This window comes from Morone saxatilis, unplaced genomic scaffold (assembly GCF_004916995.1).
Source record: "Morone saxatilis isolate NCDOM2014 unplaced genomic scaffold, NCSU_SB_2.0 Contig20, whole genome shotgun sequence".
Taxonomy (NCBI): domain Eukaryota; kingdom Metazoa; phylum Chordata; class Actinopteri; family Moronidae; genus Morone; species Morone saxatilis.
In genome coordinates this window covers 21,562,695-21,569,839 of record NW_023339763.1, presented here as the reverse complement: position 1 = coordinate 21,569,839, position 7,145 = coordinate 21,562,695, and positions in this window count along the sequence as shown.

Here is a 7,145-nt window from a genome sequence, read left to right as displayed (position 1 = left end):
TGTGGCACGTAGTGTAAAAGCGCTTTTGAGTGGTCGGAAGACTAGAAAGGCGCTATACAAGTACAGGTCCATTTACCATTTACCATAGTAAGGCTGGAGATATGTAGGCTTTTCTCCAAGTCTGGCATAAAGTGAAATCGGACAGCAGATTTCACAATATGCTCTTCCTAAACCTTCTTTGAAGTCTAGAAAATATTCCTTTTATTTATTAGTCCTACTGACGGAGCTCCAAGCTCCCCATGAGCCCAACGTTTTGATGTTTTTATGTTTTTTAAAGCTGCATCCAAAACTTTAAATTCTCACTGATAGAGGAGCAACTCTGGGTCATGCTTCACATACATGTTCACAGTAGAAAGTACATTTGAGTTGACCCTGCACAGCAGAGATTTACAAACCCAACAGAGCGTGCCCATATTCAGATCAATCTTTTGTATAAAGTGTTTTCCCAGCAGTTTCACTCAACGGATATCCTCTCCAGAAAGATGACCTACGGGACACTTACTTAAATGCTGATTTAGTGCATCACTGAACAGCCTGAGTGACGTGTCCCTTGTCTGAAAAACCTTTCCCCCGGTTCCATTCCTGCAAAATTCCGCACATTTGTTGCACCTCAAACCTGCTGAAACGAAGTGTGGAGATAGGCCTGGCTATGGGAGACTAGTCAGTAGTCAACAGGGGAACGTGGGAGAATTTTGATTTGGGCCAGAAATGACAAGAGACTGATTTATGAGGTTACGAAGCGGCACATCTGATATGATCCACAGCACTCTTAAGATATAAGGAAATCTTCAGAAAGGACGAAGTTTGGAAGGAATTCTGGGAGCTGATGGGACTTAGAAGTATTCAGAAACAAAGCTGAGAAAAGGTTGTAAGTTTACACGCGTGCAATATGTTAGGATACAGTGCAACAGTGCAATGCTATATAGCAGAGAGAGCATCACTCCTCATACATACCTGTTATTTCTGCAAAGCCTTTAATCTAATCTGTTAACTGCATCTTCCCATCCCATCTCATCATTTACTGCCAATAGAGTCAATGCATTTCTCTCTATTTCTGTTATCAAGGCAGTTCTGTGCAGGGCAGCTTTCTTCATTTGTGGTTTCTTCAAAATCATATAATCGATCTGTTCATTTCTATTTTTTCCAGAGCCAATTCTACACCAATCATACCCTCCATGTCAACTGTATTTACACACTACACACTGTACATGAATCATCATTTCATTATCTCTCAAAGCAGCATTTAGGATCAACAACAGTGGCCTTTACTCAGAATTGAATCTGAACCTTAATTTTAACCTTGTGAGACAGCTGGACTAGAGAGATCATGAAATTGCGAGATTGCATGAAAATCCATCTGGCCAGGCTTCAATCTATGCGTCTGTGGTCAGTGCAGAGGTGCTGGATCAATCAGCATCCTTTAAAGAAGTGCTTTGTGTCAGACACTGTTTGTTTAACAACAGTGGCGGCTGCTAACGAGGTTAGCATAGATACTGCTAGCATCAGTTCTATCAGAACTGAAGAGTATTTCTTCACTGAAAGAAGAGCACGGCACTAAAGGCTTTTCTCGATAGAAAAAATATTAAATATATATTTATATATATAAAATATTAAGATATACGCTCTCCCAACTGGCTTCGATAAGAGTTTGACTATGTTATATGGTTCATTGATCTGACTGGTTTAAGTTCGTCCGTGATAGACAGTCAGTTCATCCAATCACCTGCAGAGTATTTTTTGAAAGAGCCTGCCCTTTTCCAAACAGTTTCTAACTGGGCTCGTTCAACATGAGCTAGGCCTGCGGAGAATCAATCACTGGCGATCGCCGCAGGTTACATTTGTGTCCGACTTGATGCAGACTTGCTCTGACGTCATGCACTCATGGCCAATGACAACCTGAGATGCAGTTTTTTAAAAGCCAGATGCTGCAATTGCACTTCACCGCCTGCAAGACTCAGGGCATGATGGGAAACACCTGGCTGTCACCTGATCAAAGAGCTGATTGGCTCTTAGTTTTATAAATGTTTCTGTGTATTTAATATGTAACTTTAGTTTCATGTCTCATGTTGTGCAATGAAGGTTTAATCTGTTAACAAACAGATCCTGAGTGGTTGATAATAATAATAAAGTTTATTTATATATCCAAATGTGGTCTGCAATCTACAGGTAGTCTAAAGATGATCTAACAGGATGCAAACATGTATGTGACGTCCTGTTTATTCTTTGAAGGATGCTGAAAACTGCCCGACTTGACTGCAGCTTTTTGTCACCACCTCCTGCTGCTGTTGCCTCATCTTGTCCTCTTTACAGGCGAGGCACAGTTCATCTCGAACGAGCTTTGTGACTCCCCAGATAGTTCTGTGTAACAAACCATCTAGCGCAGTGATAAAGTTACTAGGGAATCTGCATGTTCTTCTCCTGCAGGAGCTGCCTGCTGGTTCAGTCTTTATTGTCCCAGATAAAACTGTTGCTGCACAGTAAAAGCAGCAACCTGAGCCTCTCTGCAGCACTACCTAGTAGCTCACACAAGTGCATTTACAGTAAGTTAAGTACATTTGCTGTAATTACTCTGCCATCCACTGATGTGAGAATATGTCAGTGGATGGGGGAAGTGAACTAGCAAGAGCTGGCAACAGTGATACAGAGAACTCCACTAGAACATGATATGTCTGTACAGTAACTATGACATATGGAAATAAAGTTGAAAATGAGCAAAGTGTTCCTTTAATCTAAAATGAGTTACCTTCTGCAGCATGAAAATAAGCACATTTGCTGATGTTTCTGCAGCCAGTGCCTACAGTACATTTGTCATGCATCTACTAAAGCACCAACACTCCGTGTACTGTGCAGTATATGTAGACTAATGGACAAGCAATCTGCACTCCGACCACTTGAATCGCTCTCCTCATTAGACTCTAATCAGACTTTAATATGGCTCAGTGTTGTTTTACAGTGCATGTGTGACTTATGTGTGACTAGTCAGTTAATCAGTGTACACTTATTTTAATGTACTCTTGATAGATTGAAACGATTTCGCCCCTTGCTCCGCCGCATGCCATTTCAACGTCATTAGACATTATTGTTATGATAACCAGGACAAAATACTCAGAATGGCAAAGGCCGAGGGAACATTTGATTAAATGCATCAATCTCTATTTAGGAGGCCATATGTGTAGTCTATGCTTCATACATATAGACGATGAAACCTGGTGCACTGCTGGTACAAATTAAAGTGACATTTATCCAACTTATCACTGGAACAGAGCTTCTTGTCACTGAAAAAAGATGCATAGAATATTTATGGGGAATATGAGTGAATTTCAAGCTTTGAAACATGCTATTCCTCTGCCAGATGGTTCAGTATGTGTTACATGAACATTGGTTTATCGCACCTGAATAAGAGCTTTGTAACAGCTGCATGGCACACTGTGCACTATTTCTGATTCAGCCATTTTTAACTGAAAAGTATACCGTTGGGTTAACCACAGGCAACCCATGTTTTCTCTGTGCACTTTGACGTTGCATGCTGTCTGTTATATGTACCACTCACTAACATTGGCTCCCTCTCCATGTGCTTCCATCCTCAGTCTGCTGGTTAAAGCGTGGTCTCATCCAGTCTGCTTTTCTTCGGCTAATCTCAATATTGTGTAGGAAATTTCTTATCCACTATTCAACCCAACCATTGTTACACAAAAAGTACAATGTTGCCTGTTGGTGTTGCCTGACGTAGCTTATCTCATCCTTCCCCTCCCTGCTGCTGGTGATAGGCAACTTACCAGTCTACCTTGGGAGCAGTCCAGTTGGATAAAAGCAAAGCAGGAAGTAAGACTATTATCCGAAACTGCATTATGAGAAAAGTCTGTGGATGGTTCTATATCATTCTGCCTCACATTTGTCAGGGAGCACTTACTATATGCTAAAAGAGTAGCATGCATGACAGGCAGATTATCTATCCACCACCAAGTGTACAGCACCTCTATTAGGGGCTGATCACACAGAGACGTACCGCTATAGGCGTGGCTCCTTTAAAAACACCTTGGCAAAGAGTGTTAGGGAAAAAACAGCTGGTGAGCTGCATGCACAACCAGGTGATCATATCATATCATAATATGGGAAAAAAGTGGATTCAAGCAGACCTATTTACTGGCATAGTGAACGGCATCAGAACAGGAAGAAAGTGGTAAAGCCCACCTCTTGCTTAGTTTGATTGGTTGTCTGGGCAAATTGTATCATTGATGGGCCCTTTGCCTTGGGCTGAAATGTTTAAAATATTTTAACCTTTAAAAAAACTTCTAAAAACTGCTAGACACCCGTTGTACCATGGGAAAACAATGGTTTTGCAGGTGACGTGTTTCTAGCAATGTGTCTCTGTGTGATCGGCCCCTTAGACTGTACTTACGCAGAGCACTGTTTCAAGCTAAATTCTAACATCAATTTATAACATAATTTGTGTTTTAGCATGCAAACATTTGCTATTTGGTTTAACTTGACTATGATGCTAAATGAAAAGTTAGAAGATCAATACAGTAGTTAATGTTGAAGAGAACATGTGTGTACCAAATGTTAAGGCAATCCATTTATTATAGGAGATCTTTTCTGCCTGTTGCAATAAGACTCTACAACTCCTCCTCCAGCTGGCTCGATCCGGGTGGTCGGAGTCAAGCTGGGGATGTTAAAATCACACTGGTGTGCTTTGTATGGTACAATGTATTTATTTTATTTATTTTTATTTTCTTACAGATGTTCACTTATTGTTTTTTATTCATTGTTATTTATTCTATTTTAGAATCGTCACTTTATTTTTTATTGTTGTCACTTGTTTGACTTTGTTTTTCTTTACTCTTCTCTGTTGTTGTTTGAATGTGAACTGCTGTAACGCCTTCATCCCCCACCCCCAGGATCAATAAAGTCTCTCTATCTATTAGTTGTTGACACATTTCACTTTTCACAAAACCACGTAAGTTGACCAAATACATTTACTCTAAGTAATACTTTTCGTTTTCCTTTTTTTAACTGTACTTCAACTTTTTACTCTTTACTCAAGTACATTTTTGAGGCAGTAACTCAGAGGAGCAGAAATTCTGCAAAAATAAGCACCACCATATACATAAGTCTTTAAAAACACAATGTGATGACAGCAGAGAAAAACCCAGACCAAGAAACAGCTTCCAGCGGCAATCACTGGCCACATCATTTATACCAAAATCTAAGTAACTTGTAGCCTAGTTTGAGTAATTTATTAACCAGGTACTTTTTTTTTTCCTTACTTTTCCTTAAGTAGGTTTCTTCTTAAACGGTAATTTTCACTTTTACTTGAGTCACTTCTGGTGGGAGTAATTGTACTTTTACTTGGACTATAGATATACACGCTACCCACCACTGGTGGCGCCAGAAGAGTAGTCAAAAGATCAACCAAAGACATTGGGACGCATCCTCTGGGAACATGAATGTCAGTTAATTTGGATCAAAGTAGTGTACCAATAAAAGACTGACACTGAACATTGCCATCCTTAGAGCCGCTTGAATGGCTAAAAAAACCAAAAACGAAGAGTTGTTGCCAAACCCTCAGTCAGGTACTGGAAAATGTCACCAAACATAACTCCCAGAAGTAATCCTGGAATGCAGTTTGGAGGTTTTGCATACTTTATGTTGTCAAAGTCATTTTTCGCCTGGACATGGCCAACAATAACGAACACGAAAATATTTCCAGCACACAGCAATCCCCAAAAAATACATTTTACCCTCGAAAGTTGGATGATTACTCAGATTCAAATAACACTATCAGACATCTTCAACAAAAACTACAACAACATAATAACACCTTAAAAGGACTTGTTATGTGCTTTCTTAAGCTTAGTCAAGATGATATTGTCTAATATGCCATTCTTCGTATTACAAAAGACTTTGATAGTGTGTCTGATTTCAGTGTTAAACCGGTAATAAGAGTAATGTTAATGGCCACCATTTTATGATAGAGGGTATCCATTTCAAGGGCCACTAATGGGCTACTGGTGTGACAGAATACTGAGGAATGTTCCAGGTCTCCTTTTACAAACTTGAGACAGAAATATACATCCACTGAACTATAGATATACTGACAGCTTTACTCTTGTAGAAAATAAAAAAACAGCGTTATTGCACAACACACAAGTTATCCTGATCAGAATAGACAATAATTTGAAAGCAGTTGGTGCTTTTTTTTTAGCAGTGCACTGTCTGAGGGTGTTTGTGAAGAAGCTGTTGTTGTTTTTTTAAATTACTATTTATAAGCAAATAAATCAATTCAGTATTTCTACTTTATTGTAAATGTACAATGATGCTTCGTTTCCTGATGATTTCCAAGGAAGTTTCCTGGAAAGAAAATCTGGTTCTCGCTTTCATGTTATTTGGTGCTCACAAAAACCTTCGAAGCCCTGTCATACTCCTGACGCAAACCTGCTTCTCCCCATTTATACCAGATTATTATTAGGCCATGAATAACAACATTTGTTTGGGTTCCTCTCCAGAGGAAGTTGGTTGGGGAAGGTCAGGGTGGTTACGACTGTTTGTCAGTGCGGCTGCAGAGCTGGAGCCCTTGAACAGATTTCTGGAAGGGTCTTAAAAACAGGCCTGCCATGTTTCTTCCCCCCCATTGAAAAACTAGACCATGAGGCCCTCTAGAATAACACGGAATGCCTGGATCAAAAATAATCTTCCTCATATCACAATAGGGGAGTATTGAGAGTTATTTTGAACTTGTGTATGAATATATGCAATAGAGTTAAGTCACATTTCATGAAAATAGGACCATTTTCATTTAATGACCCAAATGTACTTGAAATAGGGGAAATCCGATCAATCAAATAGGGCCAATAAAGATGATCTAAAGTGATCATTCAACAGATTGGCCAATGAAGAATAAATCAAAATAGACTATAGTAAAAACAGAAGGGATGTATGTCCAAAAACAATTTTCAGCCTTAGGTTTGGCCCCACTCATGTCTAATAGGCCATATCCTCATTTAGATGCGACCCCACTTACTTATAACGGTGTCATATTGAATTTTCACATTAGTATACTCTGCGAGCTCTGGCCTTTTAATGTCATTAATATGAACAGAAAACCTTACAATTCTGAGATAGGTGTAATTTAAATCAGAAACAAA